We start from the raw sequence: 20,000 nt of genomic DNA on the forward strand, positions 1-20,000 counted from the left end.
CTTCGTTCCAGTTACGTATTGCTGCAGATGTTAATGGTCACATACACATGGTTAGCAGATGTTAATGGTCACATACATGGTTAGCAGATGTTAATGGTCACATACACATGGTCAGCAGATGTTATTGGTCACATACACATGGTTAATAGATGTTATTGGTCACATACACATGGTTAGCAGATGTTAATGCGTAGTAGCGAAATCCTTGTGCATCTAGTTCCGACAGTGCATTAATAACCAATGAGTAATCTAACCTAACAATTTCACAACAACTACCTTACACACAAGTAGAGTACAGTATATACATATGAGATGAGTAATGTAGGGTATGTAAACATTATATAAAGTGGAATTGTTTAAAGTGATACATTTATTACATCCAGTTTTCCATTATTAAAGTGGCTGGAGTTGAGTCAGTGTCAGTGTCAGTGTGTTGGCAGCAGCCACTCAATGTTAGTGGTGGCTGTTTAACAGTCTGATGGCCTTGAGATAGAAGCTGTTTTTCAGTCTCTCGGTCCCAGCTTTGATTCACCTGTACTGACCTCGCCTTCTGGATGATAGCGGGGTGAACAGACAGTGGCTCGGGTGGTTGTTGTCCTTGATGATCTTTATGGCCTTCCTGTAACATCGGGTGGTGTAGGTGTCCTGGAGGGCAGGTAGTTTGCCCCCGGTGATGCGTTGTGCAGACCTCACTACCCTCTGGAGAGCCTTACAGTTGTTGGCGGAGCAGTTTCCGTACCAGGCGGTGATACAGCCCGACAGGATGCTCTCGATTGTGCATCTGTAGAAGTTTGTGAGTGTTTTCGGTGACAAGCCAAATTTCTTCAGCCTCCTGAGGTTGAAGAGGCGCTACTGCGCCTTCTTCACCATGCTGTCTGTGTGGGTGAACCAATTCAGTTTTGTCTGTGATGTGTATGTCGAGGAACTTAACTTACTACCCTCTCCACTACTGTCCCGTCGATGTGGAAGGGGGGGTGCTTTCTCTGCTGTTTCATGAAGTCCACGATCATCTCCTTAGTTTTGTTGACGTTGAGTGTGAGGTTATTTTCCTGACACCACACTCCGAGGGCCCTCACCTCCTCCCTGTAGGCCGTCTTGTCGTTGTTGGTAATCAAGCCTATCACTGTAGTGTCGTCTGCAAACTTGATGATTTAGTTGGAGGCGTGTATGAGAACGCACCCTTGTGGGTCCCCGGTGTTGAGGATCAGCGGGGTGGAGATGTTGTTTCCTACCTCACCAACTTGGGGCGGCTCATCAGAAAGTCCAGTACCCAGTTGCACGAGCTTAATGATGAGTTTGGTGGTGTTGAATGCTGAGCTGTAGTCATTGAACAGCATTCTTACATAGGTAGTCTTCTTGTCCAGATGGGATAGGGCCGTGTGCAGTGTGATGGCGTCGTTGGACATATTTGGGGCGGTATGCAAACTGAAGTGGGTCTAGGGTGGCCGGTAAGGTGGAGGTGAAATGGTCCTTGACTAGTCTCTCAAAGCACTTCATGATGACAGAAGTGAGTGCTACAGTAGTTTTTATTTATTTATTTAACAGTCTTTTTATTTTATTTTATTTCACCTTTATTTAACCAGGTAGGCTAGTTGAGAACACCTTTATTTAACCAGGTAGGCTAGTTGAGAACACCTTTATTCAACCAGGTAGGCTAGTTGAGAACACCTTTATTTAACCAGGTAGGCTAGTTGAGAACACCTTTATTTAACCAGGTAGGTGAGTTGAGAACACCTTTATTTAACCAGGTAGGTGAGTTGAGAACACCTTTATTTAACCAGATATGTGAGTTGAGAACACCTTTATTTAACCAGGTAGGCGAGTTGAGAACACCTTTATTTAACCAGGTAGGTGAGTTGAGAACACCTTTATTTAACCAGGTAGGCTAGTTGAGAACACCTTTATTTAACCAGGTAGGTGAGTTGAGAACACCTTTATTTAACCAGGTAGGCTAGTTGAGAACACCTTTATTTAACCAGGTAGGCTAGTTGAGAACACCTTTATTTAACCAGGTAGGCTAGTTGAGAACACCTTTATTTAACCAGGTAGGCTAGTTGAGAACAAGTTCTCATTTACAACTGTGACCTGGCCAAGATAAAGCAAAGCAGTGCGACACAAACAACAACACAGTTACACGTGGAATAAACAAACATACAGTCAATAATACAATAGAAAAAGTCTATATACAGTGTGTGCAAATGAGGTAGGATAAGGGAGGTAAGGAAATAAATAGGCCATAGTGGCGAAATTATTACAATATAGCAATTATACACTGGAGTGATAGATGTGCAGAAGACGAATGTGCAAGTAGAGATACTGGGGTGCAAAGAAACAAAATAAATAACAGTATGGGAATGAGGTAGTTGGATGGGATATTTACAGATGGGCCAGTGAAATATACCTGCTGGAGCGTGTGCTACGGGTGGGTGCTGCTATGGTGACCAGTGAGCTGAGATAAGGCTTTACCTAGCAGAGACTTATAGATGACCTGGAGCCAGTGGGTTTGGTGGTGAATATGAAGCGAGGGTCAGCCAACGAGATCATACAGGTAGCAGTGGTGGGTAGTATATAGGGCTTTGGTGACAAAACGGATGGCAAATGTGATGTGAAACTGCATCCAATTTGCTGAGTGTTGGAGGCTATTTTGTAAATGACATCACTGAAGTCAAGGATCGGTAGGATAGTCAGTTTTACGAGGGTATGTTTGGCAGCATGAGTGAAGGATGCTGTTTTGCAAAATAGGAAGCCGATTCTAGATTTAATTTTGGATTGGAGATACTTAATGTGAGTCTGGAAGGAGAATTTACAATCCAACCAGAAACCTAGGTATTTGTCGTTGTCCACATATTCTAAGTCAGAACCGTCCAGAGTAGTGATGCTGGACGGGCGGGCAGGTGCGGGCAGCGATCGGTTGAAGAGCATGCATTTAGTTTTACTTGTCTTTAAGAGCAGTTGGAGGCCACGGAAGGAGAGTTGTATGGCATTGAACCTCGTCTGGAGGTTTGTTAACACAGCGTCCAAAGAAGGGCCAGAAGTATACAGAATAGTGTCGTCTGCGTAGAGGTGGATCAGAGAATCACCAGCAGCAAGAGAGTCGGCCCGAGAATTGAACCCTGTGGCACCTCCATAGAGACTGCCAGAGGTCTGGACAACAGGCCCTCCGATTTGACACACTGAACTCTGTCTGAGAAGTAGTTGATGAACCAGGCGAGGCAGTCATTTTAGAAACCAAGGCTGTTGAGTCTGCTGATAAGAATGTGGTGATTGACAGAGTCGAAAGCCTTGGCCAGGTCGATGAATACGGCTGCACAGTATTGTCTCTTATCGATGGCGGTTATGATATTGTTTAGGACCTTGAGCGTGGCTGAGGTGCACCCATGACCAGCTCGGAAACCAGATTGCGTAGCGGAGAAGGTCTGGTGGGATTGGAAATGGTCAGTGATCTGTTTGTTAATTTGGCTTTCAAAGACCTTAGAAAGACAGGGTAGGATAGATATGTCTGTAGCAGTTTGGGTCTAGAGATTGGTAATCAACAGATTGGTAACAGGGGTTGCAACAATGGCGGCGGATTATTTTAGAAAGAGAGGGTCCAGATTGTCTAGCCCAGCTGATTTGTTCGGGTCCAGGTTTTGCAGCTCTTTCAGAACATCTGCTATCTGGATTTGGATGAAGGAGAAGCTGGGGAGGCTTGGGCAAGTGGGGGGTGCGGAGCTGTTGGCCGGGGTTGTGCTAGCCAGGAGGAAGGCATGGCCAGCTGTAGAGAAATGCTTGTTGAAATGTTCGATTATCATGGATTCATCGGTGGTGACCGTGTTCCTAGTCTCAGTGCAGTGGGCAGCTGGGAGGAGGTGCTCTTATTCTCCGTGGACTTTACAGTGTCCCAGAACTTTTGGAGTTAGAGCTACAGGATGCATATTTCTGTTTGAAAAGCCTGGCCTTTGCTTTCCTGCCTGACTGTGTGTTTCGGTTCCTGATTTCCCTGAAAAGTTGCATATCACGGGGGCTATTCGATGCTAATGCAGAACGCCACAGGATGTTTTTGTGCTGGTTAAGGGCAGTCAAGTCTGGAGTGAACCAAGGGCTATATCTGTCCCTGGTTCTATATTTTTTAAATGGGGCAGGCTTATTTAACATGGTAAGGAAATTACTTTTAAAGAACGACCAGGCATCCTCGACTGACGGGATGAGGTCAATATCCTTCCAGGATACCCGGGCCAGGTCGATTAGAAAGGCCTGCTCACAGAAGTGTTTTAGGGAGCGGTGGTGGTTTCCTTGATAATTTGTGTGAGATTGAGGGCATCTAGCTTAGATTGTAGGACTGCTGGGGTGTTAAGCATATCCCAGTTTAGGTCACCTAACAGTCCGAACTCTGAAGATAGATGGGGGGCGATCAATTCACATATGGTGTCCAGGGCACAACTGCAAGCTGTAACAGGCGGCAACAGTGAGAGACTTATTTCTGGAGAGATACATTTTTAAAATTATTACCCCAATCCCCATAAGATATTTAACGTCTGAGGGGTATTCAGGTCATCCCCATAAGAGTTAACAAGCATAAGGTCCTCTGCAGCTTTTTGTCCAGTGAGCTGAGAATTTGCCCAAGTCCATTGGCCAATCATGGTGAGAGCAGAGCAGACTGAGCATTCAACAGACCTCCCCACCTTATAGGGATGGGCAATTCCAGTCCTCGGGGACCAGAGAGGGCTCATTATTTCCCCCCATCCCTCGCAAACACAGCTGATTTGAAACTCATTGCATTTTGTGGCCTGTTGATTATTGGAGATCTGTGGTCTGGATTCAGGACAATAGGCAGATGGGTATAATGTTGAAGAGGGTCTGTCCGTAGCCTACTGTCAGTCTACCGTCTGACTGGTGGACCTTCCCCTGACAGAGCTGTCCTGAACACATCCAGGACCATATCTGCTGTCCATACTGAGCCTGTTATGTCATGAACTTTCTCTCTCTCTCTCTCTCTCTCTCTCTCTCTCTCTCTCTCTCTCTCTCTCTCTCTCTCTCTCTCTCTCTCTCTCTCTCTCTCTCTCTCTCTCTCTCTCTGTGTCTCTCTGTCTCTCTCTCTCTGTCTCTCTCTCTCTCTCTCTCTCTCTCTCTCTCTCTCTCTCTCTCTCTCTCTCTCTCTCTCTCTCTCTCTCTCTCTCTCTCTCTCTCTCTCTCTCTCTCTCTGTGTCTCTCTCTCTGTGTCTCTCTGTCTCTCTCTCTCTGTCTCTCTCTCTCTGTCTCTCTCTCTCTGTCTCTCTCTCTCTCTCTCTCTCTCTACAGCCCTGACAGGAAAGATCCTCCACTCCATCTCAGCAGCAGGTTTTGAGATCTCAGCCCTGCAGATGGTAAGTAGCCTTCATAGTCAAATCTGTGCCATGCCACAGGGACCCACGGTTGGTGATGATGGCGTTAACCTGTTTAGACCCACAGGTGATGATGATGATGGCGTTAACCTGTTTAGACCCACGGGTGATGATGATGGCGTTAACCTGTTTAGACCCACGGGTGATGATGATGATGATGATGGCGTTAACCTGTTTAGACCCACGGGTGATGATGATGATGACGTTAACCTGTTTAGACCCACGGGTGATGATGATGATGATGGCGTTAACCTGTTTAGACCCATGGGTGATGATGATGATGGTATCAGGCCCAGTCCTGGCCGATATCAAATAGAATGTTATTTGTCACATAGACATATTTAGCAGATGTTAGACTAGTGAAATGCTGGTGTTCCTAGCTCCAACAGCGCAGTAATATCTAACAATACACACAAATCTAAAGTAAAAGAATGCAGTTAAGAAATATTAGGACGCGCAATGTCTTAGTCCAGAGTATAAATACAGTACAATGATCTGTAAGGTCCCTCAAGTTGAGCAGTGAGTCCAGGGAGGTTTTCCAATGCCTTGTAAAGAAAGGGACCTATTGGTATATGGGTAAATATAACAAAACAGACATTGAATACCCCTTAGAGCATGGTGAATGTATTAATTACATTTTGGATGGTGTATCAATACACCCAGTCATTACAAAGATACAGGTGTCCTTCTCAACTCAGTTGCCGGAGAGGAAGGAAACTGTTCAGGGATTTTACCATGAGGCCAATAGTGACTTTATAACGGGTACATAGTTCAATGGCTGTGATTGGAGAAAACTGAGGATGGATCAACAACATTGTAGTTACTCCACAATACTAACCTAAATGAAAGAGTGAAAAGAAGGAAACCTGTACAGAATATAAATATTCCCAAACATTCATCCTGTTTGCAATAACACACGTAAGTAAAACATAAAGGAAATTAACTTTATGGGTGGGGTTGCACAACTGTGATTAACTCTTAAACAAGATTAAATCAAGGTTTATCTACTCATCTTGTTGCACCAAATGTAAAACCTATTTTTAAATTAATCCCAGTTAAATTAAATCCTTCCTCTAATCTAAATTTAGTTTTCACTTAAACCCAGATTAATTTTAAACATGTTTCTCAATGAATAATAATTAATAAAAAAATCATTTAGATTGGGAGATTAATTCTAAACTGCCACTTGAGGTGGTTGAACTGATGAAATGGGCAGCATATCTACTGTGGCGAGACCAAAACGAGCTCCTCAGAGAACAATTAGAGACAGGTTGAATCCTGTTGAGTTTTATTTTTTTATTTTTTTTAACCTTTATTTAACCAGGCAAGTCAGTTAAAGAACAAATTCTTATTTTCAATGACGGCCTGGGAACAGTGGGTTAACTGGTCTAGGAACAGTGGGTTAACTGGTCTAGGAACAGTGGGTTAACTGGTCTAGGAACAGTGGGTTAACTGGTCTAGGAACAGTGGGTTAACTGGTCTAGGAACAGTGGGTTAACTGGTCTAGGAACAGTGGGTTAACTGCCTGTTCAGGGGCAGGATGACAGATTTGTACCTTGTCAGCTCGGGGGTTTGAACTCGCAACCTTCCGGTTACTAGTCCAACGCTCTAACCACTAGGCTACCCTGCCGCCCCATTATGATAATTAACTCATTATTAGTAGGCTATTTACTTTCCCATTTTGTACACCAATTGAATTGGGGTTTATGTTATTCCCAGCCTTAATACGAATGATGATGTTATGTAACATGCTGTAAAGGGCCTGATACCGGTAGCATTGTAGTGAAGTTGCATTTACGTCAGTTTTACCAGTTTATTTATGCTTACGAAATATTAGTGGGTTGAGTTGTCCGTCGTCATCATAGGGGTTATGGAAAAGGGGCCATATCTTCTGGGAGAGAGGATCATGAATTCACTTGGACGGAGGCCCCCCTCTGGTCTGAAATAGCCCCCTCCACTGTAGGGAATCATCTCGAATATCTTCTGGGGGAGAGGATCATTGTTGGTTAAGGGCTTGTAAAATAAGCATTTCACTGGATGGTCTACTACACCTGTTGTATTCAGCATTGCACTGTAAGGTCTACTACACCTGTTGTATTCAGCATTTCACTGTGAGGTCTACTACACCTGTTGTATTCAGCATTTCACTGTAAGGTCTACTACACCTGTTGTATTCAGCATTTCACTGTGAGGTCTACTACACCGGTTGTATTCAGCATTTCACTGTAAGGTCTACTACACCTGTTGTATTCAGCATTTCACTGTAAGGTCTACTACACCTGTTGTATTCAGCATTTCACTGTGAGGTCTACTACACCTGTTGTATTCAGCATTTCACTGTAAGGTCTACTACACCTGTTGTATTCAGCATTTCACTGTGAGGTCTACTACACCTGTTGTATTCAGCATTTCACTGTAAGGTCTACTACACCTGTTGTATTCAGCATTTCACTGTGAGGTCTACTACACCTGTTGTATTCAGCATTTCACTGTAAGGTCTACTACACCTGTTGTATTCAGCATTTCACTGTAAGGTCTACTACACCTGTTGTATTCAGCATTTCACTGTGAGGTCTACTACACCTGTTGTATTCAGCATTTCACTGTGAGGTCTACTACACCTGTTGTATTCAGCATTTCACTGTAAGGTCTACTACACCTGTTGTATTCAGCATTTCACTGGATGGTCTACTACACCTGTTGTATTCAGCATTTCACTGTAAGGTCTACTACACCTGTTGTATTCAGCATTTCACTGTGAGGTCTACTACACCTGTTGTATTCAGCATTTCACTGTGAGGTCTACTACACCTGTTGTATTCAGCATTTCACTGTGAGGTCTACTACACCTGTTGTATTCGGCATTTCACTGTGAGGTCTACTACACCTGTTGTATTCAGCATTTCACTGTAAGGTCTACTACACCTGTTGTATTCAGCATTTCACTGTGAGGTCTACTACACCTGTTGTATTCAGCATTTCACTGTGAGGTCTACTACACCTGTTGTATTCAGCATTTCACTGTGAGGTCTACTACACCTGTTGTATTCAGCATTTCACTGTGAGGTCTACTACACCTGTTGTATTCAGCATTTCACTGTGAGGTCTACTACACCTGTTGTATTCAGCATTTCACTGTGAGGTCTACAACACCTGTTGTATTCAGCATTTCACTGTAAGGTCTACAACACCCGTTGTATTCAGCATTTCACTGGATGGTCTACTACACCTGTTGTATTCAGCATTTCACTGTGAGGTCTACTACACCTGTTGTATTCAGCATTTCACTGTAAGGTCTACTACACCTGTTGTATTCAGCATTTCACTGTGAGGTCTACTACACCTGTTGTATTCAGCATTTCACTGTGAGGTCTACTACACCTGTTGTATTCAGCATTTCACTGTGAGGTCTACTACACCTGTTGTATTCGGCATTTCACTGTGAGGTCTACTACACCTGTTGTATTCAGCATTTCACTGTGAGGTCTACTACACCTGTTGTATTCAGCATTTCACTGGATGGTCTACTACACCTGTTGTATTCAGCATTTCACTGTGAGGTCTACTACACCTGTTGTATTCAGCATTTCACTGTAAGGTCTACTACACCTGTTGTATTCAGCATTTCACTGGATGGTCTACTACACCTGTTGTATTCAGCATTTCACTGTAAGGTCTACTACACCTGTTGTATTCAGCATTTCACTGTGAGGTCTACTACACCTGTTGTATTCAGCATTTCACTGTGAGGTCTACTACACCTGTTGTATTCAGCATTTCACTGTGAGGTCTACTACACCTGTTGTATTCAGCATTTCACTGTGAGGTCTACTACACCTGTTGTATTCAGCATTTCACTGTGAGGTCTACTACACCTGTTGTATTCAGCATTTCACTGTAAGGTCTACTACACCTGTTGTATTCAGCATTTCACTGTGAGGTCTACTACACCTGTTGTATTCAGCATTTCACTGTGAGGTCTACTACACCTGTTGTATTCAGCATTTCACTGTAAGGTCTACTACACCTGTTGTATTCAGCATTTCACTGTGAGGTCTACTACACCTGTTGTATTCAGCATTTCACTGTAAGGTCTACTACACCTGTTGTATTCAGCATTTCACTGTGAGGTCTACTACACCTGTTGTATTCAGCATTTCACTGTAAGGTCTACTACACCTGTTGTATTCAGCATTTCACTGTGAGGTCTACTACACCTGTTGTATTCAGCATTTCACTGGATGGTCTACTACACCTGTTGTATTCAGCATTTCACTGTAAGGTCTACTACACCTGTTGTATTCAGCATTTCACTGTAAGGTCTACTACACCTGTTGTATTCAGCATTTCACTGGATGGTCTACTACACCTGTTGTATTCAGCATTTCACTGTAAGGTCTACTACACCTGTTGTATTCAGCATTTCACTGTGAGGTCTACTACACCTGTTGTATTCAGCATTTCACTGTGAGGTCTACTACACCTGTTGTATTCAGCATTTCACTGTGAGGTCTACTACACCTGTTGTATTCGGCATTTCACTGTGAGGTCTACTACACCTGTTGTATTCGGCATTTCACTGTGAGGTCTACTACACCTGTTGTATTCAGCATTTCACTGTCAGGTCTACTACACCTGTTGTATTCATCATTTCACTGTAAGGTCTACTACACCTGTTGTATTCAGCATTTCACTGTGAGGTCTACTACACCTGTTGTATTCAGCATTTCACTGTGAGGTCTTCTACACCTGTTGTATTCAGCATTTCACTGTAAGGTCTACTACACCTGTTGTATTCAGCATTTCACTGTGAGGTCTACTACACCTGTTGTATTCAGCATTTCACTGTCAGGTCTACTACACCTGTTGTATTCAGCATTTCACTGTCAGGTCTACTACACCTGTTGTATTCAGCATTTCACTGTCAGGTCTACTACACCTGTTGTATTCAGCATTTCACTGTAAGGTCTACTACACCTGTTGTATTCAGCATTTCACTGTGAGGCCTACTACACCTGTTGTATTCAGCATTTCACTGTAAGGTCTACTACACCTGTTGTATTCAGCATTTCACTGTAAGGTCTACTACACCTGTTGTATTCAGCTTTTCACTGTGAGGTCTACTACACCTGTTGTATTCAGCATTTCATGGTGAGGTCTACGACACATGTTGTATTCAGCATTTCACTGTAAGGTCTACTACACCTGTTGTATTCAGCATTTCACTGTGAGGTCTACTACACCTGTTGTATTCAGCATTTCACTGTGAGGCCTACTACACCTGTTGTATTCAGCATTTCACTGTAAGGTCTACTACACCTGTTGTATTCAGCATTTCACTGTAAGGTCTACTACACATGTTGTATTCAGCATTTCACTGTAAAGTCTACTACACAGTAGATTAGACTACATTACGTCTCTCCTATCATGATTTAATCTGGGTAAAGGCCTGTTTTCAGTAGATTAGACTACATTACGTCTCCTGTCATGATGCATTCTGGGTAAAGGCCTGTTTTCAGTAGATTAGGCTACATTACGTCTCCTATCATGATTTAATCTGGGTAAAGGCCTGTTTTCAGTAGATTAGGCTACATTACGTCTCCTATCATGATTTAATCTGGGTAAAGGCCTGTTTTCAGTAGATTAGGCTACATTACGTCTCCTGTCATGATTTAATCTGGGTAAAGGCCTGTTTTCAGCGCCCCTGTCATTGAATGTCTGCAACAGCATATTATACATTTACATTTACATTTAAGTCATTTAGCAGACGCTCTTATCCAGAGCGACTTACAAATTGGTGCATTCACCTTATGACATCCAGTGGAACAGCCACTTTACAATAGTGCATCTAAATCTTTTAAGGGGCGGGGGGGTGAGAAGGATTACTTTATCCTATCCTAGGTATTCCTTAAAGAGGTGGGGTTTCAGGTGTCTCCGGAAGGTGGTGATTGACTCTGCTGTCCTGGCGTCGTGAGGGAGTTTTGTTCCACCATTGGGGGGCCAGAGCAGCGAACAGTTTTGACTGGGCTGAGCGGGAACTGTACTTCCTCAGTGGTAGGGAGGCGAGCAGGCCAGAGGTGGATGAACGCAGTGCCCTTGTTTGGGTGTAGGGCCTGATCAGAGCCTGGAGGTACTGAGGTGCCGTTCCCCTCACAGCTCCGTAGGCAAGCACCATGGTCTTGTAGTGGATGCGAGCTTCAACTGGAAGCCAGTGGAGAGAGCGGAGGAGCGGGGTGACGTGAGAGAACTTGGGAAGGTTGAACACCAGACGGGCTGCGGCGTTCTGGATGAGTTGTAGGGGTTTAATGGCACAGGCAGGGAGCCCAGCCAACAGCGAGTTGCAGTAATCCAGACGGGAGATGACAAGTGCCTGGATTAGGACCTGCGCCGCTTCCTGTGTGAGGCAGGGTCGTACTCTGCGGATGTTGTAGAGCATGAACCTACAGGAACGGGCCACCGCCTTGATGTTAGTTGAGAACGACAGGGTGTTGTCCAGGATCACGCCAAGGTTCTTAGCGCTCTGGGAGGAGGACACAATGGAGTTGTCAACCGTGATGGCGAGATCATGGAACGGGCAGTCCTTCCCAGGGAGGAAGAGCAGCTCCGTCTTGCCGAGGTTCAGCTTGAGGTGGTGATCCGTCATCCACACTGATATGTCTGCCAGACATGCAGAGATGCGATTCGCCACCTGGTCATCAGAAGGGGGAAAGGAGAAGATTAATTGTGTGTCGTCTGCATAGCAATGATAGGAGAGACCATGTGAGGTTATGACAGAGCCAAGTGACTTGGTGTATAGCGAGAATAGGAGAGGGCCTAGAACAGAGCCCTGGGGGACACCAGTGGTGAGAGTGCGTGGTGAGGAGACAGATTCTCGCCACGCCACCTGGTAGGAGCGACCTGTCAGGTAGGACGCAATCCAGCGTGGGCCGCGCCGGAGATGCCCAACTCGGAGAGGGTGGAGAGGAGGATCTGATGGTTCACAGTATCAAGGCAGCCGATAGGTCTAGAAGGATGAGAGCAGAGGAGAGAGAGTTAGCTTTAGCGGTGCGGAGCGCCTCCGTGATACAGAGAAGAGCAGTCTCAGTTGAATGACTAGTCTTGAAACCTGACTGATTTGGATCAAGAAGGTCATTCTGAGAGAGATAGCAGGAGAGCTGGCCAAGGACGGCACGTTCAAGAGTTTTGGAGAGAAAAGAAAAAAGGGATACTGGTCTGTAGTTGTTGACATCGGAGGGATCGAGTGTAGGTTTTTTCAGAAGGGGTGCAACTCTCGCTCTCTTGAAGACGGAAGGGACGTAGCCAGCGGTCAGGGATGAGTTGATGAGCGAGGTGAGGTAAGGGAGAAGGTCTCCGGAAATGGTCTGGAGAAGAGAGGAGGGGATATGTCATATGTAGTAACACAAATCCTACAATTCGCTGGCTTTGACTGGAATGGAATAGCCGGTTGACGTGGTGTGCTAGGATTGGCTAACAGCCCCTGTCAGCTTCATCTTCTGCTCAGCGGGAAGTTACTTCATGACGACCTCGAATTCCTTGGAGTGACGCTGAGCGACGTCTCGGAGCAGCATGACCAGGGTGTTCTGGGTTTCTGTGTCAAGATCCTTATTATGGGATGTGATGCAAATATGGGATGTGACGCAAATGAGAAAAACGACAGAAAACACATCTGACTTTGTTTGAATGGTTTTGTGCGTCGAAAATAGGATCTGTAAAAATAATAAATAAATAAAAAGATGATGTATTTAACAACGACAACAAAAATGCCGGTGATCGTGTACATTGGCCTGGCCAATTGACGTAACCTCAGACTCCCAAGTCCGTCGCAGCCCTAATGGGACTGTAAACCAGACAGAGTGATCTGATGCCTAGTCAATGTTCTCATCTGCAGCATCAGAGACCCGTTGGCAACCATCTGGTTTTGTACATGGAGCGCTGAGAGGGGCAGGGAGTTCTAGACCTTTCTAAGTAGGAACTGGTGTGGCTGTAAGAAACACTGACACAAAATGTCCTCTACAGATCGAGATCCTCCCCAGTTCTGAACTCATGTAACCATCTAGACATGTCCATATCCACGCTCCACATTCACACAGGTCATTGGAAAAGGGTCTCAAAAGTGACACATTTTCTACGTTTCACTTCAACTCAAATTATTATTTTTTTGTATATGTTTGAGTTGCAGTCAGTTACTGATTACAGTTTTGCCTTCTCTTGTCTACTCACAGTTTAACATGGACCGGGCCAATGCAGAGGAATTCCTGGAAGTTTACAAAGGGGTTGTGACCGAGTACCCTGTGAGTATGGGAATATTTTTGACATTTCAACACAGTTTGTAAACTATGTAAATATGCTAATTTATTCATACCACTGCGTGAAGGCACTCACACCTTTGCACAAGCACACAGGCATTTATATTCTAGTATAAACTGGGTGGTTCGAGCCCTGAATGCTGACAGCCATATTCTAGTATATCACAGGCATTTATATTCTAGTATAAACTGGGTGGTTCGAGCCCTGAATGCTAACAGCCATATTCTAGTATATCACAGGCATTTATATTCTAGTATAAACTGGGTGGTTCGAGCCCTGAATGCTGACAGCCATATTCTAGTATACCACAGGCATTTATATTCTAGTATAAACTGGGTGGTTCGAGCCCTGAATGCTAACAGCCATATTCTAGTATATCACAGGCATTTATATTCTACTATAAACTGGGTGGTTCGAGCCCTGAATGCTGACAGCCATATTCTAGTATACCACATGCTTAGGCAATGTCTTTTTATTATTTTTTTTATCTTAGATGCTGTTTTACTCACTGATACATGGTAGTTATACAGGGAATAGATATACCTTCGCTCTGGTAGACATTTGTCTTTGTATCATATATATATATATGTATCCTTCTCAATCGCCTATAAAAGAGCCATTCTCCCCCCTGGAAGTCTGTCTGTTGCCAGAGGTGTTGAGGGTAGGGGACCTTGTCCGTTGCCTTGGAAACCAAACACATCACCATTTAGACTGCTCTGATCTGATCTCTGTTCCGAGAAGCAGATTGCGTCCCAAACAGGGTGGGAAATTAACACCCAGCCAAATGCTGGTAGATTTAGAGATCGGCTGGTAGAATGTCTATTCTTATCAGCCACATTGGCAGCTGGTCACACGGAGCATCTGGGAGCAGTTCGTTTTAACAAATCCCATTGGCAGCTGGTCACATAGAGCATCTGGGAGCAGTTCGTTTTAACAAATCCCATTGGCAGCTGGTCACATAGAGCATCTGGGAGCAGTTCGTTTTAACAAATCCCATTGGCAGCTGGTCACATAGAGCATCTGGGAGCAGTTCGTTTTAACAAATCCCATTGGCAGCTGGTCACATAGAGCATCTGGGAGCAGTTCGTTTTAACAAATCCCATTGGCAGCTGGTCACATAGAGCATCTGGGAGCAGTTCGTTTTAACAAATCCCATTGGCAGCTGGTCACAGAGCATCTGGGAGCAGTTCGTTTTAACAAATCCCATTGGCAGCTGGTCACATAGAGCATCTGGGAGCAGTTCGTTTTAACAAATCCCATTGGCAGCTGGTCACACAGAGCATCTGGGAGCAGTTCGTTTTAACAAATCCCATTGGCAGCTGGTCACACAGAGCATCTGGGAGCAGTTCGTTATAACAAATCCCATTGGCAGCTGGTCACACAGAGCATCTGGGAGCAGTTCGTTTTAACAAATCCAAAGAATGTGGCTGGAGGACCAGAAAGTACATGTCCCACCCTGGTCCCTATTCGGTGCACTACATTTGACCAGTGCCCATAGGGAATAGGCACCATTCTCTCTGGCACCATTCCCTCTGGCACCATTCTCTCTGGCACCGTTCTCTCTGGCACCGTTCTCTCTGGAACCATTCTCTCCGGCACCATTCTCTCTGGCACCATTCTCTCTGGCACCGTTCTCTCTGGCACCATTCTCTCTGGCACCGTTCTCTCTGGCACCGTTCTCTCTGGCACTGTTCTCTCTGGCACCATTCTCTCTGGCACCGTTCTCTCTGGCACCATTCTCTCTGGCACCGTTCTCTCTGGCACCATTCTCTCTGGCACCGTTCTCTCTGGCACCATTCTCTCTGGCACCATTCTCTCTGGCACCGTTCTCTCGCACCGTTCTCTCTGGAACCGTTCTCTCTGGCACCGTTCTCTCTGGCACCATTCTCTCTGGCACCATTCTCTCTGGCACCGTTCTCTCTGGCACCATTCTCTCTGGCACCGTTCTCTCTGGCACCATTCTCTCTGGCACCGTACTCTCTGGCACCGTTCTCTCTGGCACCATTCCTTCCAGCACCATTCTCTCTGGCACCATTCTCTCTGGCACCATTCTCTCCCGCACCGTTCTCTCTGGCACCATTCCTTCCAGCACCATTCTCTCTGGAACCATTCTCTCCGGCACCATTCTCTCTGGAACCATTCACTCCAGCACCATTCTCTCTGGCACCATTCTCTCTGGCACCATTCCTTCCAGCACCATTCTCTCCGGCACCATTTTACCTGTTCACCTTTATACCTTTGTTTTTACACTGCTACTACTTGCTGTTTATTGTCTATGCAAATTACCTCGACTAAACTGTACCCCTGCACATTGACTCGGTACCGGTATCCCCTGTATATAGCCTTGTTATTGTTATGTAATTTTGTTGTTACTTTTTGGTTTTATTTAATTTATTTTCACTTAGTTTATTTAGTAAATATTTTAAAGGTATTTTTGCCTCGTTACCGGCAATTCACGCTTTGGTTGTGTGGCTCAAAAGAAGACTATATATGAACCATACCAAGTCATTGCCACCAACCACTTATATTATTAGCATTTTATCATTTAAAAAAACAATGGAAGTCAATGTACTCCAATGCAGCTAAGCTAACTGTTGTGAGTCTTTCTACAGAACATGGTGGCAGAGCTATGTTCTGGACCCTGCATGGCCCTGGAGATCAGAGGGACTGACGCCCCGAAGACCTTCAGGGAGTTCTGTGGACCAGCTGATCCAGTGAGTTATTTTTCACATCATCCACATGTTCTGGCCCATCTGCTCCCTGTGCTTTTACACGTGTAACTCAACGGGGGATACACGTCAAGTATTCAGCACCTCTCGTTAGCAGTGGCTACCTCTAACTAGCATGTTAGCAGATACCCACAGACTTCCAGTCATTGCACTAACGGTAGTTAGCATTGGCTACCTCTAACTAGCATGTTAGCAGATACCCACAGAATTCCAGTCATTGCACTAACGGTAGTTAGCATTGGCTACCTCTAACTAGCATGTTAGCAGATACCCACAGACTTCCAGTCATTGCACTAACGGTAGTTAGCATTGGCTACCTCTAACTAGCATGTTAGCAGATACCCACAGACTTCCAGTCATTGCACTAACGGTAGTTAGCATTGGCTACCTCTAACTAGCATGTTAGCAGATACCCACAGACTTCCAGTCATTGCACTAACGGTAGTTAGCATTGGCTACCTCTAACTAGCATGTTAGCAGATACCCACAGACTTCCAGTCATTGCACTAACGGTAGTTAGCATTGGCTACCTCTAACTAGCATGTTAGCAGATACCCACAGACTTCCAGTCATTGCACTAACGGTAGTTAGCATTGGCTACATTTACATTACATTTAAGTAATTTAGCAGACGCTCTTATCCAAAGCGACTTACAAATTGGTGCATTCACCTTATGACATCCAGTGGAACAGCCACTTTACAATAGTGCATCTAAATCTTTTAAGGGGGGAGGGGAGTGAGAAGGATTACTTTATCCTATCCTAGGTATTCCTTAAAGAGGTGGGGTTTCAGGTGTCTCCGGAAGGTGGTGATTGACTCCGCTGTCCTGGCGTCGTGAGGGAGTTTTGTTCCACCATTGGGGGGCCAGAGCAGCGAACAGTTTTGACTGGGCTGAGCGGGAACTGTACTTCCTCAGTGGTAGGGAGGCGAGCAGGCCAGAGGTGGATGAACGCAGTGCCCTTGTTTGGGTGTAGGGCCTGATTAGAGCCTGGAGGTACTGAGGTGCCGTTCCCCTCACAGCTCCGTAGGCAAGCACCATGGTCTTGTAGCGGATGCGAGCTTCAACTGGAAGCCAGTGGAGAGAGAGCGGAGGAGCGGGGTGACGTGAGAGAACTTGGGAAGGTTGAACACCAGACGGGCTGCGGCGTTCTGGATGAGTTGTAGGGGTTTAATGGCACAGGCAGGAGCCCAGCCAACAGCGAGTTGCAGTAATCCAGACGGGAGATGACAAGTGCCTGGATTAGGACCTGCGCCGCTTCCTGTGTGAGGCAGGGTCGTACTCTGCGGATGTTGTAGAGCATGAACCTACAGGAACGGGCCACCGCCTTGATGTTAGTTGAGAACGACAGGGTGTTGTCCAGGATCACGCCAAGGTTCTTAGCGCTCTGGGAGGAGGACACAATGGAGTTGTCAACCGTGATGGCGAGATCATGGAACGGGCAGTCCTTCCCCGGGAGGAAGAGCAGCTCCGTCTTGCCGAGGTTCAGCTTGAGGTGGTGATCCGTCATCCACACTGATATGTCTGCCAGACATGCAGAGATGCGATTCGCCACCTGGTCATCAGAAGGGGGAAAGGAGAAGATTAATTGTGTGTCGTCTGCATAGCAATGATAGGAGAGACCATGTGAGGTTATGACAGAGCCAAGTGACTTGGTGTATAGCAAGAATAGGAGAGGGCCTAGAACAGAGCCCTGGGGGACACCAGTGGTGAGAGTGCGTGGTGAGGGAGACAGATTCTCGCCACGCCACCTGGTAGGAGCGACCTGTCAGGTAGGACGCAATCCAAGCGTGGGCCGCGCCGGAGATGCCCAACTCGGAGAGGGTGGAGAGGAGGATCTGATGGTTCACAGTATCGAAGGCAGCCGATAGGTCTAGAAGGATGAGAGCAGAGGAGAGAGAGTTAGCTTTAGCAGTGCGGAGCGCCTCCGTGATACAGAGAAGAGCAGTCTCAGTTGAATGACTAGTCTTGAAACCTGACTGATTTGGATCAAGAAGGTCATTCTGAGAGAGATAGCGGGAGAGCTGGCCAAGGACGGCACGTTCAAGAGTTTTGGAGAGAAAAGAAAGAAGGGATACTGGTCTGTAGTTGTTGACATCGGAGGGATCGATTGTAGGTTTTTTCAGAAGGGGTGCAACTCTCGCTCTCTTGAAGACGGAAGGGACGTAGCCAGCGGTCAGGGATGAGTTGATGAGCGAGGTGAGGTAAGGGAGAAGGTCTCCGGAAATGGTCTGGAGAAGAGGGGAGGGGATAGGGTCAAGCGGGCAGGTTGTTGGGCGGCCGGCCGTCACAAGACGCGAGATTTCATCTGGAGAGAGGGGAGAAAGAGGTCAGAGCACAGGGTAGGGCAGTGTGAGCAGAACCAGCGGTGTCGTTTGACTTAGCAAACGAGGATCGGATGTCGTCGACCTTCTTTTCAAAATGGTTGACGAAGTCATCTGCAGAGAGGGAGGAGGGGGGGGGAGGGGGAGGGGGAGGAGGATTCAGGAGGGAGGAGAAGGTGGCAAAGAGCTTCCTAGGGTTAGAGGCAGATGCTTGGAATTTAGAGTGGTAGAAAGTGGCTTTAGCAGCAGAGACAGAGGAGGAAAATGTAGAGAGGAGGGAGTGAAAGGATGCCAGGTCCGCAGGGAGGCGAGTTTTCCTCCATTTCCGCTCGGCTGCCCGGAGCCCTGTTCTGTGAGCTCGCAATGAGTCGTCGAGCCACGGAGCGGGAGGGGAGGACCGAGCCGGCCTGGAGGATAGGGGACATAGAGAGTCAAAGGATGCAGAAAGGGAGGAGAGGAGGGTTGAGGAGGCAGAATCAGGAGATAGGTTGGAGAAGGTTTGAGCAGAGGGAAGAGATGATAGGATGGAAGAGGAGAGAGTAGCGGAGGAGAGAGAGCGAAGGTTGGGACGGCGCGATACCATCCGAGTAGGGGCAGTGTGGGAAGTGTTGGATGAGAGCGAGAGGGAAAAGGATACAAGGTAGTGGTCGGAGACTTGGAGGGAGTTGCAATGAGGTTAGTGGAAGAACAGCATCTAGTAAAGATGAGGTCGAGCGTATTGCCTGCCTTGTGAGTAGGGGGGGAAGGTGAGAGGGTGAGGTCAAAAGAGGAGAGGAGTGGAAAGAAGGAGGCAGAGAGGAATGAGTCAAAGGTAGACGTGGGGAGGTTAAAGTCGCCCAGAACTGTGAGAGGTGAGCCGTCCTCAGGAAAGGAGCTTATAAAGGCATCAAGCTCATTGATGAACTCTCCGAGGGGACCTGGAGGGCGATAAATGATAAGGATGTTAAGCTTGAAAGGGCTGGTAACTGTGACAGCATGGAATTCAAAGGAGGCGATAGACAGATGGGTAAGGGGAGAAAGAGAGAATGACCACTTGGGAGAGATGAGGATCCCGGTGCCACCACCCCGCTGACCAGAAGCTCTCGGGGTGTGCGAGAACACGTGGGCGGACGAAGAGAGAGCAGTAGGAGTAGCAGTGTTATCTGTGGTGATCCATGTTTCCGTCAGTGCCAAGAAGTCGAGGGACTGGAGGGAGGCATAGGCTGAGATGAACTCTGCCTTGTTGGCCGCAGATCGGCAGTTCCAGAGGCTACCGGAGACCTGGAACTCCACGTGGGTCGTG

General features: G+C 46.3%; 1 long non-coding RNA gene across 3 annotated transcripts; it reads left to right on the forward strand.

The window, feature by feature from the left end:
- The first annotated feature begins 8,105 nt into the window (after positions 1-8,105).
- On the forward strand, positions 8,106-9,975 carry LOC127919162 (uncharacterized). Of its 3 annotated transcripts, none has more exons than XR_008102102.1 (3): positions 8,106-8,236; positions 8,693-8,806; positions 9,757-9,975. It is a non-coding gene; the product is annotated as an uncharacterized LOC127919162 (long non-coding RNA). The 3 variants fall into 3 exon arrangements; XR_008102100.1 differs by having other exon boundaries at positions 8,198-8,274; positions 8,617-8,806; XR_008102101.1 differs by having other exon boundaries at positions 8,198-8,274; positions 8,617-8,806; positions 9,795-9,975.
- The last annotated feature ends 10,025 nt before the right edge of the window (positions 9,976-20,000 follow it).

Source organism: Oncorhynchus keta, unplaced genomic scaffold (genome assembly GCF_023373465.1).
Source record: "Oncorhynchus keta strain PuntledgeMale-10-30-2019 unplaced genomic scaffold, Oket_V2 Un_contig_15925_pilon_pilon, whole genome shotgun sequence".
Classification (NCBI taxonomy): Eukaryota; Metazoa; Chordata; class Actinopteri; order Salmoniformes; family Salmonidae; genus Oncorhynchus; species Oncorhynchus keta.